Source organism: Monodelphis domestica, chromosome 4, assembly GCF_027887165.1.
Source record: "Monodelphis domestica isolate mMonDom1 chromosome 4, mMonDom1.pri, whole genome shotgun sequence".
NCBI lineage: Eukaryota > Metazoa > Chordata > Mammalia > Didelphimorphia > Didelphidae > Monodelphis > Monodelphis domestica.
In genome coordinates this window covers 446,353,020-446,371,259 of record NC_077230.1, presented here as the reverse complement: position 1 = coordinate 446,371,259, position 18,240 = coordinate 446,353,020, and positions in this window count along the sequence as shown.

The following is an 18,240-nucleotide window of genomic DNA, read 5'->3' as shown; positions in this document are numbered from 1 at the left end:
TGTGAGAGGGATTTGGCCATGGAATTCAACCCTGGAGGAGACTTCAGACTGCTTCCCTTAGACGATCACATGGTAAGTGATAAAGCTGACTCCCTTTTCCTTGGCTTTTCTGGAGGCAACAGCCTCTAGAAAGGCCCATCTCTTGGGACTCCCTTTACCTTGGCTTTTTTGGAAAGACCCCTTGGCTGAGGCCTTTGAACTCTTGCCTGGCTCACACCAAGCCAGAGCAGATCTTCTTCCCTTTTTCTTATCTAATTCCTAATTTCTTCCTTCTATTGTAAATAACTCACCATGAAATTCCATTCTGACTTGAGTATTTCATTGGGATTTTGGAATTTAAAGTATCTGGTGACCAACTAAAAATATATATATTCTGTCCAACAATAATTAGTATTTTTATTCTGATTTTGAATTTTTTTCTTTCTCCCAAAAGTTTAACTTTCTTACATTTTTCCCTTATGTTTTTAGTTTTGTTTTTCTCTTCTTTTGATAATTGACCCATACACCCCCATAACTCAACATTGTATCCTGAGCTGAACTGGATGTTTTTTAACACCCACTTCAGGGGGGATTGTATTTTAATAAAAATCCAAGATTGTAAAATTCTGTTCAAGAAAAGATCTTCAAGGAAGTAGTTTGCTAACTCCTAAATCCAGAGAATGAACTGTTGCTGAAAGATGCCAGAAAACCTACACTACATCAAGAAGATCAAGAATGAACTTTGGGTGTGGTTGATTGAACTGAAGTGTGATTGAACATTTATTTGAATGTATACACTTATGCCAAAAGGGTACTGCCCCCTAATTGGTTTTTTGTCAATGCACCCAGCAAACATTGGTTTTGCTATCTGTCTTCTATTTCCCTCTTCTATCTAACTATTGTAATTTCCTCTTAGAAACTGAATATTGTATACATCTGTAGTTAGAAATGCTTTAGGACTACAAAATGATTATGTTAAATGATCAATGGGGAGACTAGTCTCCTAATGATCATGGGGGGGGGTGGGATTTGAAGATTGGATTTAGCTATCTCCTGATTTTAACAATGATAATACTTAGTCTAACAAAATCAGGAATGTCTTGGGAACTTTAGATTACTCCACCCTACTTAGTCTAACAAAATCAGGAATGTCTATACTCATACTTAAGGATTAAGTATTTAGGAGGATGGCCTTCAACAGACATGCACAGAAACAGCTGGCAGACCCCTGGGCTGTCCTAAGTCAAGCTTAATCTACCATTGGTACAGATGAGACACAGGAGAGTGATGTAAAACCGTCTATATAGGGCGCGTCACTTCCTCTCTTCAGTCTCTTTCCCCGGACAGGTGGCTCTGGCTGGTCACTTCCTGTGAGCAGTCCTGGGTGCCAGTTTGATCCTGGAACTCAAGCCTGGAGGAGCTCCCTCAGACAGCTTCCTTGAGATGGTCACGTGATGAGTGATAAGATTTGACTCCCTTTTCCCTTGGCTCTCAAAGGAGGCCCCCTTGGCCAAGACCTTGAACTCCTGCCTGGCTCAGCCTGAGCTGGAGCAATTTAAATTAGCTCTTCCCCCCCCCCTTCTTTCCTCTATATTAATTAAAATCACCATAAATTTCCAGCTGACTTGGGTATTTTATTTGTGATATCCCCTGGCGACCAACAATTAATTTAGTTTAGGTCACAAACATAAAATTATCATTACACTAGCTTCTTGGTGGCAGCAATCAGCAGCACCAAAAGGATTAGGAACAGGGGAAGCTACCAGGGGCAGGCCCAAAGACGGAGCAAGAGCAGGACTAGGAGCAAGCAGCAGCAGCAGCAGCAAGGAATAAGGAACATGAACATGGGCTCAAACAGATGGGCAAGAGTCCTCAAACTGAAAACAGCCAGGCCCATAAGGAGGGCAACCAGGCAAAAAGTAGGGACTGAAAAAGGCAGCAGTTCCAGTAAAGAGTTCGGAGTTTGTGAGGAAGGGTGGGTGGGGGTGGGCAAAAAGCCTTGACAGGAGAAACGTGTCATAAAATTGATCTAGGCTATCTTTAAAAAATTGAGAAATTTTCATCTGACTAATGGTTGCCAAAAATTGTAAAAATTAAAATTAAATCTCAATAATGTTATATTTTAGGAGATTTATTAATGATCATTAGAAATCAAGGAATAAAGAGTATACAAAATAAAGACCACCATGGCTGATCAGTCAGTTCAAACTCCTGCCTTACCACCACCAAGCTTCCTGCCTAATATCCCCTGTCTATAGGAAGTGCATAATGACAGGAAGTCAGTGGGCTCCTGGGAAATGTTCTTTTTTAAGGGTAACAGATTTTCAATTATATACTAACATGACAGCAAAGGAAAATAATAAATGTTGGAGGGGATGTGACTGCCAGTAGCCACAAATTAATATATTCATGGGTGAGTGCCCAGAAGGAAGTGGCATGCCAGGCCTATTTAACTTATTCTATAACTTATTCACTTACTACCTAACTCCCTAAAATAATAGATAACCACCACTCATTCACCCCTTCAATCAGTTTTCTATAGCAGTCCCTTGCCCCAGAGACAGACCTCCTGCTCTTTTGAGATCCCAGAGGCAAAAGACCTCCAACAGTCCCTGGCTGCTTCCTTTATCTCCTCACTGAGGAACTCTCCCACCTAACTTCCTGTCAGAGGGCGGCTACTTCCTCTCCTCAGGCTGGTCTCCCTGGTAACGGAATCTTCAGCTCTGGCTCACTGACTCCTGTCAGTTCTGATCTACTTAGAAACCTGCTCTCTGGCCTCTGAGGGAGACACAGGGAGAGACTAAGAAAATCCTTTTAACACAAACTTCCAAGGAAAGGTATTTTGTTGAAACAATCTCTAACTGGAATCGAGGAAAGTGTGACAAAATAGCCAAAATTCAATGAAGAAAATTATGATAATAAGTAAAAAAAAATTAAATTCAGCAATAGTTATATATCACAAGTGAGGTATAAAATCAATTTTGCATTTAAATGTAGCATCACATGTATAGAGTAAATTATATTAAGCGATAGTGCACAAAATGAAAACCTTTTCTGCCAGCATCTTCACCTGTCCTTGAAGGTAAATAACATTTCAAAAGCTAGTTGACTTTTTTACATTATTTCTATTTATCTATGAATATATTTATGTTATATATAAAGTACACCTTTTATTTAAAAACAAAAAATGTATGTTGGGGGGAGGGGGGCAGAACAGATTCTCAGATTCTTAAATAACCATTGAAAAGGGGGACTTGGGAAATCCTCCCTCATTACTTCTTTACAACAGAAGCAGGTCCTTGTCCATACAAAGAAGGTTTCAGTCCAAGCTTTCCCCAGCCTTGTGGCTGGTCCAGCACATTCTCAAAATGGGTCAACGTTCACCATGGCTTGCCAGTCTTACCCATAACCCATTTCTCACAACAATAAAAGGGAGGCTCCCCCTTAATTTAATAACCTCAGGGGAAGGACACAGCAAGTCTGGTGTTTTGACCTTGGCCAGGTTAAAAGGAAATTTATTCCACAAAAGTATCAGAATTTAACATTAGTTTTCAAAGTTTATTTATGAAAAAAAAAACACAAATGATCTAAGCCTGGCCCTGGAAACCTGGAAACCTGGGGAACAAGGGTCAAGAGAAGAAGTGAAGAGGCCAATAAGGAATAACTGGCTGTCGGCCTATAGCGCACAGCACCCAGGCAATGGCTGGCTGTCACCACTCACACAGAGCTAGGCTATGAGCAGGCTCAACGAGCCAGCACAACCCTCACAGCCAGGACCGGTGCTGGCCTCGCCTCGATGCCCGCACAGGGAGCTCCAGGCCGCTCCTCTCTCCAACAGCCCACCTCGCCTAAGCTAAGGCCAGGGCCTCGGGAGGACAATCTTACCCAAAGCCCAGCAGTGGGGAGAGCAAGGGCAGCAACAGAGCAAATGTCGAGAGGGGCCTTCTATTCTAGAACTTTTAAAAAAAGGCTTAAAAAGAGGGAGGATTCTTCTCCAAACTGGGATGCAGTGCACTCAGCACAGGGACACAGCTAAGACCAGGGGATTGCTGGGTGCAGGGCTTCCCTTTAAGAGAGAGAAAATGTAAGGGTTTCCATAAGGTCAAATGGCAAATATTCCTACATGGAAAGATGCTATCTGTAAGTCTTCAAAGATGTTCTCATTATCCTAGTAGCTAGAGGTCCACATAGGGGGTACAGGGGGAGCTGTTTAGGATATGCCAAAAAAATAATACTAAACAAGGGGTCAAAAAAAAAGGATAATACTAAGAGAAATAGGAAAAAAGGGGTAAAACAGGGTAAAATATATCACATAAATAAGCACCCAGGGTGGGAGGGGAGAAGACCAGAACAATGGAAGGGAGGAAGAGGATGGGGACAAGTAATACCTACACCTTCCTCTCACTAGAATTGCCTCAAAGAGGGAAAAACAAGCAGACCCATGGGTGGGGAGGGGAACAGAAATGTCTCTTGCCCTATAGAGAAAGCAATAAGAAATTGGGGGGGGGGGATACCAAAAAAATAAATAAGAAGAAAAGGAAGTGAATGAAATTCTACAAAAATAGAGCTAACATATCTGGAGAAAACTGAACAGGGTAACAAGGAATATTCCTTCTTTTCAGCAGCACGTGGTACCTGCACAAAGACTGGCCATGCACTAGGCCATAGAGGCCGTCTCAACAAAAGCCTTTCCTGGGGAAGGTTGTTTCTTCCTCCTTTTCAGAACATTTTGATAATGTGCGAAACAAGTGTCGTCTCAGCTCCAACCAGGACCTGCTGCAGCTTTTTCTGGCTGTCTCTCTTTTCTAATCACCAAACGTTATTTGGGTTGTTAGTGTTACACAAGGCTGCCACCTAAAGCACTGTGGGACAAACCTCCCCTTCCCCCACCCCCGTTAGCCTTCCTTGCAAGCCCCATGAGAGCAGACAAAGCATCTCTCCCTTCTGGCCTCCCTTCGTGTCTTCCTCTTCCTCTTTGGGGCCTGCTCCTACCTCCAGTTCCTCGTGACTGCAGGTGCTCCTGACCAGGGACCCCTGGATGGCTCCAGAGGTAGGAAATCGGGCTGACAGGCTCTTTGACTTAAGCCTGTGGCCCAAAGTTCCTACCAAGCCCACCACCCCGGGCTGCACGTAGGACAGAAGACAGTCAGGCAGCAATACAGGACGCCCATCTCCCAGGCGCGATGGCTTAGGTCAGGCCTCCTGAGCTGTGGGAGGTGACTGACGCTGACCTGGATAGGGATTGTCAGCAGAAGATCAGACCCGGAAGTCATTGCAGAGGCGTGGAAAGGTCAGTCATAATACCGGATATTGGCTACCCCTCATCGTGAGGATTCCTGCACTTCCGGCTCATTCAGCACTTGGTCAGCAATTCAGACCTGCCATGTGGAAGATTTCTGTTCATCCTATTTTCATTTGACCTCTTTCCTCTGACAGGGAGAGGCCGGCCCTCTCCCAGTAAACCTATTTCTTCTTGGCTTGCAGATTCTGACTCGCTATTAGTGTTTCTGCTGATGGAATTTTCCTCACAAGGGTGATCTCACCTCTGATGAAGAAGCATTTCAGGTAATTATTAAGAGCTTCTTTGCCCAACTACATGGTAATAAATAGGACAATCTAGGTGAAATGGGTGAATATTTAGAAAAATATAAATTGTCCAGATTAACAAAAGAGGAAACAGAATACTTAACCCCATATCAGAAAAAGAAATTGAACAAGCCATCAAATAAGTCCCTAAGAAAAATTCCCCAGGGCCAAATGGATTCACAAGTGAATTCTATCAAACATTTGAAGAACAGCTAACCCCAATACTATACAAATTATTTGACAAAATAAGCAAAGAAGGAGTCTCACCAAATTCTTTTTATGGCACAAAGAGGGTACTGATTCCAAAGCCAGGCACACCAGAAACAGAGAAAGGAAACTACAGACCAATCTCCTTTATGAACATAGATGAAAATACCTTAAATAAAATATTAGCAAAGAGACTACAGTAAGTCATCACAAGGATTATTCACTATGATCAGGTAGGATTTATACCAGGAATGCAAGGATGGTTTAATATTAGGAAAACCATCCACATAACTGACTATCTCACTATACAAACCAATAGAAATCACATGTTTATCTCAAAAGATACAGAAAAGGACTGACAAAATACAACACTCATTCCTACTGAGAAGGTATAGGAGGTACTAGGTATACTAGAAGGTATAGGAATAGCTGAGGCCTTCCTCACAATAATGAACAATATATATTTAAAACCATTAGCGAGTATCATTAGTAAAATTAGGTTGAAATCAACATATCACTCCCTACACCAAGATAAATTCAAAATGGATAAAAGACTTAAATATAAAGAGTCAAATGATAAATAAATGAGGAGAATATAGAATAGTATACCTGACAGATATACACAAAGGAAGGAATTTATGTCCAAATAAGAGATAGAGAAAATTACAAAATATAAAATGAATCATTTTGATTATATTCAGTGGATGAACATCAAATTCTAAATATGCCCTATGAGCAGGGCTATCGATTTATTCAATGGATTTGATTATATTCAATTAAAAAGATTTTTGTACAAACAAAACCAAAGAAGAAAACTCTCTGACCAAGGTCTAATTTCCAAAATATATAAGGAAAGACATCAACTGTACAAGAAATCAAGTCTTCCCCAACTGACAAATGGTCAAGGGACATGAATAGGCTGTTTTTGGATGAAGAATTCAAAATAATCAGTAATCCCTTGAAAAAGTGTTCTAAATCTCCCCTAATGTGAGAAATGCAAATCAAAACAATTCTGAGATACCATCTCACACTTAGCAGATTGGCCAATATGACAATAAAGGAAAATGATAAATCCTGGAGGAGATGTGACAAAATTGGGACACTAATACATTGTTGGTGGAGTTATGAAGTGATCCAACCATTCTGGAAGTCAATGTGAAATTATGCCCAATGAGCTTTAAAAGACTGTATGCCAGGGACAGCTGGTTGGCTCAGTGGATTGAGAGCCAGGCCTAGAGACAGGAGGTCCTAGGTTCAAATCTGGCCTCAGACACTTCCCAGCTGGGTGGCCCTGGGCAAGTCACTTGACCCCCATTGCCTAGCCCTTACCACTCTTCTGCCTTGGAACCAATACACAGTATTGACTCCAAGACGGAAGGTGAGGGTTTAAAAAAAAAAAGACTGCATACCCTCTGATCCAGCTATAACACTTCTGGGTTTGTATCCCAAAGAGGAACTATTGGAAAATACTTGTACACAAAATATTTATAGCTGTGCTTTTTGTGGTGGCAAAAAATTGGAAAATGAGATGGCGCCCCACCATTGGTGAATTTTGGTATATGATGGTGATGGAATACTATTGTGCTGTAAGGATTGATGATCTGGAGACTTTCCATATGAACTGGAAGAACATCAATGAACTGTTGCAGTGAAATGAGCAGAACAAGAAGAACACTGTACACAGAAAGTAAAACACTGGAAAAATCCAATATAATGGACTTTGCTGCTAGTAGGAATGCAACAAGCCAGGATACTTCTAAAGGACTTATGTAAAACAATGCCGTATACCCTGAGAGAAAGAGCTATGAGAATAGAAACGCAAAAGGAAAATATATGGCATCACACATAACATGTATATATGGGATGTGATTTGAGGTTTAGGCCTTAAATAATTGCTCTATAGCAAAAATGAATAATATGGAAATAGGTATCAAGTGACAAGATTTGTACAACTCAGTGGAATTGCTTGTTGATTCTGGGAGGGGTAAGAAAGAGGAGAGGGAAAGAAAATGAATCATATAAACATGGGGAAAAATTTTAAATTAAGTAATTAATTTTTTAAAAGATCTCTCTATTACAAATATTGAAATAGGTTTTGAGCGATAATACATGCACAACGCAGTGGAACTCTTTGTCAGCTCCAGGGCAAGGAATAGGGGTGGGGGGAGAGAATATAAATCATATGACCATGGAAAAATATTCTAAATATTTTTTTATTTAAAAAATAAAAAAATAAAGGAACCAAAATGAAAAATATTAAGAAAGCAACAGGATAATCCTGTTAGGTTCAAGGTAAATGATTTGAATAGTAAAAGGAAAGATGTAAAGCTTCTGTATATTAATTAAGTGCACTTGAAGTTCCTGACATTTTAATATTTGAAAATCTTTTATTCCCTCCCCTGGAATTCCCATCCTTTTTCTCCTACTAAAACCATGCCTTTTCCTGTCTGTGTTCTTACTTGGTATCACCCCAAACTTCTTCCAAAGGCTCCCTGGCAGGCCTGACTGACCTGGCCAAACCCCAGAACCTGGAGGTCAGGAGCAGAGACTGTCCCTGGGCCATCCCTGGATGGTGGGACACCTGGCCATCCCCTCTGATGGAGGGTGTCACACTGGAGGGTGGATGAATAAATGACTGCACTTGGGCTTGTCTGTCTGGAACCTGGGCTGGCTCACTGGACTGGTGCTACAGAAGCCCTGGAAAACCCCAGAACACATTTGGCGATTGTGGGTGACCTTTGAGGTCACCCTGACAGCAAGCAGAGATGGTGCCCCTGGAGGCTGGGTAAGACAAGTCTGAGTTCCTGGGGGAGCTTTGCCAGGGCTGGGGATGGACTGCACTCATCTGGAAAGCGGGCCTCGGGGGCCTGGGGGCCATCCCTTTTGGCTCCAGGGTCTCTGCTTGGGCCAGACTATAATAATCCCTCAGGAGGTGGGAGCCCCAGGGTGGGGAGACTTCCTCTTGTGCACCTGTGGGGAATTGGAGAGGGAAAGGGCTCAGAGGGGCTCCCAGGGCCCTTCCCCTGGCCTCAAGGGAGACTCCTAGGAGGAGAGGTTACTGGGTAATGCAGGGGTAGGAGATGCTGGACAGGCATCAGGTAGGAGTTGGGAGAAAACGTGTTGGCATTTGTTCTGAGCCAGAGATAGAGCTCCTTCCATGGCCTGTGGGTACAGGCTCCTCCCACCCCCACCATATTGGCTGCTTCTGTCCTTGGAACTTTGGAGAAGGGCCTTGACCTGCCTCACCCCCGTCTTGTGACTGCTGCACCCCCTCTCCCAACCTGGGGGGAAGAGGGAGAAAAAGGTGGGGACCTGTTCTCTCCTCTGGGGAAGAACAAAGCCCTACCATGGCTCCTGGTACAGACAGTGCCACTCTGGCACTTCTGTACTTGTCCCTTTTCTATGGTATTTTAAAGCAATGAACAGACACCGAGACATAGCAGAGTCCAACTGTCAGTGGCTGCTTCCTTTATCTCCTCACTGAGGAACTCTCCCACCTAACTTCCTGTCAGAGGGCAGCTACTTCCTCTCCTCAGCCTGGTCTCTCTGGTAACGGAATCTTCAGCTCTGCCTCACTGACTCCTGTCAGTTCTGATCTACTTAGAAACCTGCTCTCTGGCCTCTGAGGGAGACACCAGGAGAGACTAAGAAAATCCCTTTAACACAACCTTCCATGGAAAGGTTTTTGTTGAAACAGCCTTTAAGTGAAATCGAGGAAATTGTGGCAAAACTGCCAAAATTCAATGAAGAAATGACGATGAGTAAAAAAATAGCAATTAAGTTTAGCAATAGTTACACATCACAAGTAATATATAAGGTCAATTTTGCATTAAATGTCGCATTACGTGTGCAGAGAGTAAGTTATGTTAGCGAGAGCACATGGCACGGAAACCTTTAGCACCAGCATCCTCACCTGACCTTGAAAGTAAACAATGTTTCATAAGCAAGTTTATTTCTTTCTATTTTTTCTTCTTGTCTATAAATATATTCATTATATATAAAAGTACATTTCTGATTTTAAAATATTGTAAAACAAAAACACAAAAAATTTGCATCATTTTTGGTGTGAGAACAGATTAATTCTCAGATAAGCACTGAAGAGGGGGACTTACTTGACCTCAACTCCCCCCTCATTACTTCTTTACAACAGAAGCAGATCCTTGTCCATACAAGGAAGGTGTCAGTCCAAGCTTTCCCCAACCTTGTGGCTGGCCCAACACTCAAAATAGGTCAATGTTCACCATGGCTTGCCTGTCCAACCCCTAACCCATTTATCACAATAATAAAACAGAAGCTGCCCCTGGTTTTATATCCTCAGGGGAAGGGCAGAGCAAGTCTGGAGTTTTGACCTTGGCCAGGCTAAAGGGAAATTTATTCCACAAAAATACCACAATTCAACATTAATTGTCAAAATGTTTATTCATGAAAAACAAAGGATCTAAGCCTAGGCCTGTAACTATGGAAACCTGGGGAACAAGAGTCAAGAGAAGAAGTCAAGAGGCCGACTGAGGAATAACTGACAAGCCAGTGGTCAGATGTAACAATAACAGACTACTTGGCAGGACTCTTCTCTTTTCCATATTGCTCCATGGAAAAGGTAGGCTGCACCTGCTACTGAATGCTCTTCTGTTTCAGCCCTTCATGACTCCTTTCCTACTTTTTAGCCTGGAATGCCCCTGGCACACCCCAGGGGAGGAATAATCTGAGGAAAGGCTGAGAGTTTCCAAGAATGGGAGGAGACAATTTCTCCGCCTGAAGCTGGATAGGAGTCATTCCACTATCCTCCGCACCCAACCTGGGGGTATTCCATTCCCCTGCAATGGCTTTTTCCAACCCTATGGCTACACTATGTAGACACTTTCAAGTCTTGAGAAGAATGGATCTGAGCTGCAATTCTTTGGGCCATAATCAGCATTCTCTCTCACACAATAAAACTCTCTCCCACAACAGTAGGAGGGGCAGAGAGCAGCCCCTGGAGCCAGATCTGGGAGGGAGAATTGCTCCTGATCTATCTGAAGGACATTCAAAGAGTTCTGACAGGAAAGATGAGGCCCAGAGAAAGGGCAGCCACCACCACTACTAGCAAGGCAGCCAAAGGCCCTCATTCAGATATACCTAGAACCAGAAGGCAGAAAGATCTCAGCCCCAAAGGAAAGCAGAGAAATCTGGACTCAAGTAGAAGAATGCAGAGAGACCTCAGTTCCAAGGAGAGCAGACAGCTTCTTTTGAACTCTTCTACATGGGATGGGTCCTAGTAGTCCACTTTACAGCACCTGTCCTGCCTCTGAAGTCCCAAGATCACAGCTGTTCTCCAATGGCATCCAAGGTCAGGACTTCAGAACACTGCCTGCCTCTCCATCTCAAGCTCTGCCCTCTATTATCTGGAATGCCACTTGCCAGCAGAATGAAACCTCTTCACCCAAGACTCTGTAAAATTAAAATTAACATATAATAACTCCAAATGCTATATTTTATAAGATGTATTAATAATCACTAGAAGTAATGGAATTAAAAGGTAATTATCTAACAAAAATAAAACCACATGCCTAAGGTAATCTACCTGCTCAAGAGTCCCGATCTGCCAAAGCTATGACAGCAAGGAAGGAGAAAGAGTGGTGAAAAAAGGGAGAATTTATATCCTACCTATGTTAGTACCTAACAAAGGAGGTGAGTTAGATACTGGCTAATATAGTCCAAAGGTACAAGATTTGTAATTACACATTGCCCACTGTGATCTGTGAATCTTAAAATTTCTCAGACTTGTGAATCTTAAAAATTCTCAGACTCTACTTCAGAAGATTTGATTAAGCTAAATCCATTTTAAACAATGAAGGTACTTGATCAGGAATGTGAGAACTCTAACATTACTCCACCCATACTTAGGCATACTTTAGGGGAAGATAAAGTTGTGAACTCCTTACTGAACAATGGAAAGGTACCCAGCCCATACTTAATGTAAAGCTAAAACCCTTAAGCTAGGTCTATTTTTAGATCTAATATAAAAGGGTGCTAAGTACCTATGAAGGTCAAATTAATCACTAAAAGTTCAAGCAAGCTTAGCAAGAAGTGTGAAGTTTTAGTCTACTCAGAGAAGGTGATAACAAGATGTGAATTAAGAATGGTCAGTCCTTTGGAAAACGTCTACTGTGATTGGTAGATGTGAAAACTTAGGGGATGTGACATAGGAGAAAATTCTCTTTAAAAGGAGGTCAGAAGGCCTCTGAAAAGGAAATTCAACTTTGGAGCTGAATTGGAGGCTGGAGCTCTCTCTCTCTCACTGGAAGGCTGAACTGGAGGGTGTCTCTGAACACTAGAATCTTGCTTGGGACAAATCTTGTGGTGAATGATTAAAGACTGACTGTCTCTCTTGAGGCTCAGGCCTAGGCCATGTTGGCCTAGGCCCTTCATACTATATTTCTCTTATTCTCTCCTTTTTCTTAATTCCTTCATTTGTATTAATTAAAATCTCCATAAACCCAGCTGACTTGGGTATTTTATATTTTGGAAATTTTCCCATGGTGACCACTTTGTTTTTTAATAATAAATCAAGACACTAAAAATTATCTTTACAGTTTTGGCAATTCAAAGTAACCATATTTTTGTGGTCACAGTTTATGACAGCCACTCTTTTGTCTGTAACAGATCATTTGGGAGACCAATCTCCCCAAGGGATCATTTTAAACATAATCAACTTAAAAGATTTTAACTAAAGGTATATGCAATACTGCAGTTTCTAAAGGGAAATTACAATAACTTGGGGATAAAAGGAAATAAAAGAGAAAAAGAACAAAACCAATGGTAGATGTATTGACAAAAAGCCAAATAGGGGAAAGTTTCCTTTGGCATAAGAGTGTACATTCAACCCCCCATTGTTCAAAATCACCACATGCCAATGTTCCCTCTGGATCTTCTGGTGCAGCCTGTGGTCTCTACAAGAACCTTAATGGTGCCTTCTCCAAAAAGTTCACTTTTTGGATTTCGAGAGACAGAAAGTTGTTTTTTTTTTATCCTAAAATTACTATCAAAGGAATTTAAATTTTGCGTTATAGGATAATAATACACACACACCCCTCCTAATGAGGATGGTGACAAACACAGGGATCACTCAGAGAAGCATCACTCAGTTGCGAGGTATATGAATCAATTGGCAAAAGAAAATCAAAACATCCAAAAAATCCAAATAAAAGAGAAAAATAACTTCTGGATAAAATATAAAATGTCGGTCTTATGTGTAAAAATTCAAAATAAGGAAAAATAAACCTAGAATAATTCCTTGAATCAGGACCCAATTAAAGTATTATATGTCCCACAATCCTGTAGTAGCAATTATGCACTTACCCAATCAGCAGCCAGAACTACAGAAAATTGCCACACTATGAAAGACAGAAAAAAGGGACTAGATTTTGAAGCAGATGGGAAATAGCATCCGTTGGTCTGACTTTATCTTTTTGCTCAGGTCTATTAGAGTCATGATGTCAGCCAAAGTGCGGTGCTTCATAGAATGTGGGACAGGGAAGACCTGCCTCTGATATATGTCAAATAACCAAAACTTTGAACCCCAAACAAGTTTAAGTCCTCTTGTCATGGCACAATGTCATCAATCCCACTGGGATTGGTTTGTCTCTTTGACTTTGTGCTTAATTGGCACTATGCAGGTTAGCTTTGGGCTTCATTGGCACTGTGCAGTGGCTCTTTTTGTGTGACTGCCCACTATATCCCCCTTGCATGACTTCTTTCATCAATTCCCCTTACCTATGAATTGACATGATTATTATTCCCCCTAGTATCAAAATAAATAATTGTAATAATTAAAATGGTTGATGTCATAAACTGTGGCATTTAAAAGAGTGGATGCAATAAACTGTAAGAGTTAAAAGAGTTGAGGTCATAAACTGTAGTGAGTTAAAATAGTAGAAGATATAAATTGTAGTAGATATAAGAGTGGGTGAGTAAATTTTGACTGCAGAAAATGTTTCCACTACAGTGTCTTGTTTTAAATCAAATATAAGGTGGTCGCCAGGGAAATATTCCCAATTATGAATATGCCCAAGTCAACTGGGTTTTATAGAGAATTTAATTAATAATACAATGAGGAATTAAAGAAAGAGAAAAAGAGAGAAAAAGAGGGAATAATGAGAAAGGAACAAGCCAGCCCTGGCCAGTCCTTGCCAACCCAGGCCTAAGCCCCAAGAGAAAAGATCAGTCAGTCCTTAATCACTCACCAAAGATCTGTCCAAGCAAAGATTCTAGTGACACCAGGCCAGCTCCATCTCAGCTGACTTCACCAGCTCAAGCTTCAATCTGAAATGTCCCCGAGAGAGTCTTGAGAGAGACCCTTCAAGGCAGTCTTTCCCAGCTGACTCTCCTTTAATTCAGCCTTTCCCAGCTGACTGTTCCTTAGAGCCTGTCTCTCAAGAGCTCCTTCTCAAGTGATCCTCATAACAGCTTTTTTCCTCAAGAGAATCTCTTTCTTATATAGGGGGTTTTCTCCTATGTCACCTCCCCTAAGTTCTTCCATCTACCAATCACTGTAGACGTTTTCCAAAGGACAGCCCATTCTGAATTCACAGCTGAGTAGATTAGAATCTCTGAGTAAGTTTCTCACCTTTTTGTCCTGGCAAGTTTACAAGTTGCCTGACCTTTACGTAAAGATGAAAATTTAGGGGAGACTATGGGGAGACTGAGGCAGTTAGAAATTAGTTTCTCTCTGCAAGGAGTATTATATTTTATGAGGTTTATTAAAGTTAAGGATTAAAGAAAATACAGGATAAGGAAAACGTGCCTAGGCCAGAGGCCTAAACAAGACCTCACCTACATTATGGAAAGAGCCATGTCTGCTCCAAATAGAAGTCCAAAAGGAGAGAGAGAGAGAGAGAGAGAGAGAGAGAGAGAGAGAGAGAGAGAGAGAGAGAGAGAGAGAGACACAGAGAGAGAGAGAGAGAGAGAGAGAGAGAGACAGAGAGAGAGAGAGAGAGAGAGAGAGAGAGACAGAGAGAGAGAGAGAGAGAGAGAGAGAGAGAGAGAGAGAGAGAGAGAGAGAGAGAGAGAGCTCGAAAGCCTTTGTAATCAGCTTAAATACCTTCTCAATCTCGCCCACCTCAATTCCATGGGATTACAAAGCATTTTGGGGAAGTGGAGCAAGGACTTGTGGGGATTGAAGTCCAGAGTTCAAATCTCAATTTTACATTTAATAGGTACTTAGCACCCCATTGTATCAATTCTAAAAATAGGCATGGCTTAAAGAACTTTTTGCCTCATTATAAGCATGGGTTTAAGTACTTTCATTGTTTAGCAAGGAGTTTTCTCCCCTAAAGCAGTCTTAAATACGGGTGGAGTAGAGGTCTTCTCATTTCTAATCTAAATAGAATTCTCACTGTCCAAATGGGGAATTTTCCCAGTAGGGAATTGTTCCAATGGAGAATTCCCCAATGTGGAAATTTTTAACATTCACAAGTCTGAGAAATTTCAAGATTCACATAATGCAAGAACAAAACACATGTACCCTAATTCTCCAAAACATCACCAAAAGATCAGACCCTCAAACCCAATCCCAAAAGACTATCGTGGGTTAACTTTTACTTAGGTACATAATTCCCAGCAAAACTGCAGCTACAGGCCAAGCCCAAAACTTTCTCATGAAGCCAGCACACAAATCAATCATAGAGGCCCATATAATATGTACAGGTACAATACAGGTACACTAAGCTTCAATATGCCTCAGTGACTCAATTACACAAATCAGTAACTCAAACTCCCTAGTAAGCCACCTGTGATGAAATCATTTATCTTGTGTGCAACCTTTACTCTGTCTGTAATCACAATACAAAAATATAGAATGTTAATCAAGTGATTTGTTAAAAGTTAATGTATCACTTTTCCAATTATCTCTCTTTGATTTTGTATTCTGCATGCCAAGAATATGGATATAAAAATAAATCCCAAGCCTGGGAATGTCAGAGTAGCTATCAGATGCAAAGCAATCTCATGGCTGTTATGATTAAGCTGTCTTCCATTTGTTATTTTTGTTGACTGATCGTTCACCACCAGTCGGGATACCCTGGAGTCTCAGGCAAGGGTGGACTTTGCCCGTGACATTATCAGGTCAGGAATGTCTGCACCCATACTCAAGGATTAAGTATCTAGGAAAATGGCTTTAAACAGAAATGTGCAGAAACAGCTGACAGACCCCTGGGCTATCCTAAGTCAGGCTAAGCTACCATTGGTATAGATGAGACACAGGAAAATGATGTAAAACCCTCTATATAGGGCACATCACTTCCTCTCTTTGCTCTCTTTCCCCAGAAAGGTGGATCTGGCTGATCACTTCCTGTGAGAAGCCTGGGCACCAGTTCGATCCTGGAACTCGAGCCTGGAGGAGCTCCCTCAGACAGTTTCCTTGAGATGGTCTTGTGGTGAGTGATAAAACTGACTCCCTTTGCCCTTGGGCTCAGAGGAGGCCCCTTTGGCCAAGGCCTTTAACTTCTGCCTGGCTCAGTCTGAACTGGAGCAGTTTAAATTAACCCTTTCCTCTCTCTCTTCTCCTTAATTCCTTCTCTCTATATTAATTAAAATCACCATAATTTCCAGTTGACTTGGATATTTTATTATTTGGTATATCCCATGGTGACCAATTAATTTATATTTTAAGTCACAACTATAAAATTATCCTTTACAAAAGGAGAGTGTTAGACATGCATTCTGGGAATCATTTCTATCAATTTTGATCTTCATAACAACACTGGAAGAGAGGTGCTAATATTACAATCATAATTTTTCTTTTTTTAAAGGGGCCATTTATTTCCCAGATAATCTATTGACAAAGGCCTAGAAGTAGCAGTCTTATATAGGGTTTAACTTTATCCAAACATCCCACTCAAGAGTACTTTTAAATTTTGTTTAAATCTAGGTTTTACAATTTCTAATTTAAAATCCCAGAAAAACTTCTTGATTTCAATGTAGTTCTGACTGTCTATAGTATCTTCCCATTTACTTGAATTTTGTTATAGTTCTCATTAAAATAATCAATGAAGTTTCACATTACCTTCCTATTTAAACAAAGTCCTAACTTCCTTCTAACCTTACAATGTACCCAAACCTTTTCCTCTTTATACATCTCACTTTTCTTATTATCTGTAACCCCAAAAATGTGGGTTTTGAGACTGTGAATTGCCAAAACTGTAAAGATAATTTTTAGTTTCTTGTTTTAAATAAAAAATAAGTGGTCGCCATGGGAAAAAATTCCCAACTATGAAATACCCAAGTCAGCTGGGTTTTATGGAGATTTTAATTAATACAACTGAAGGAATTAAGGGAAGAGAGAGAGTAGAGAGTAAGAGAAAATAGTAGAAAGGGCCTAGACCAAATGGCCTCAGCCTGAGCCTTAAGAGAGACTAATCAGTCTTTTATTACTCACCACAAGATTTGTCCCAAGCAAAACTCCAGTCCTTCACTGAAATCTTCAACTCCTGAATTGAGTTCAGAGACCCAGATCCTCCAACTAACTCCAACCTCCATGGTGAACTCCCAAACTGAACTATGAACTCCAACTAATCTGAACTCCAACTACTCAATTTTGAACTCTCCTTCCTTTTAAAGAAAGTTTCTCTTGTGTCACCTACCCTAAATTTTCACATCTACCAATCACAGTAGATGTTTTCCCCAGGACTGATCATTCTTAGTTCACATCTCTCTTTTGTTATCACCTTCTCTGATTAGATTATATCTTCTGAGTATTTCACATTTCTTTGCTTGGCTTGCTCTTTGTAAGTTGCTTGACCTTTTGGTGATTAATTTAACCTTTATAGGTACTTAGAACCCTTTTGTATTAGATCTAAAATAGGCCTAGATTAAGGTTCTAGCTTTACTATGAGTATGAGTTAGGGACTTTTCATTGTTCCATCAGGAGTTTACAACTTTATCTTCCCCTAAGGTACTGTCTGAGCAGGGTGGAGTAATTTCAAAGTTTTCAATACATTCATGATCAAGTAGCTGCATTGTTTAAAATGGGGAATAGCTTAACTAAATCTTCTAAGGTATAGTCTGAGCAATTTTAAGATTCACATATCTTCATGTTATCCCTGTAAATTTTCTTTTAATTTGTTCACTTCCTAATATCCTACACCTAATAGCTTTTCAAACGAATTGATAAATCTTCAGTCTTCAGTTTATTCAATTTCTTCCTTATAATTTTTAGCATACATTGTTGTTAAACAAAACTAAAGACTTATTAAAAACTTTAAAAGTTTTAATCACCAAAGTGTCCTCTTGGCTCTTAAACTATTGAATTATTGCCAATTGTGTTATTCACTAACAAATGGAAAAACCAAAAATCCCTTAAGATGCTTTAGCAATTATTAAGAATCTGAAACAGAACAATCAAGACCTGGTAATTATTCACAGAAGAAACAAAGAATTTTTCCAAATAAATTTTGTGTACATTTCAAGTTACTTTCTTAAATAAATTTCTCT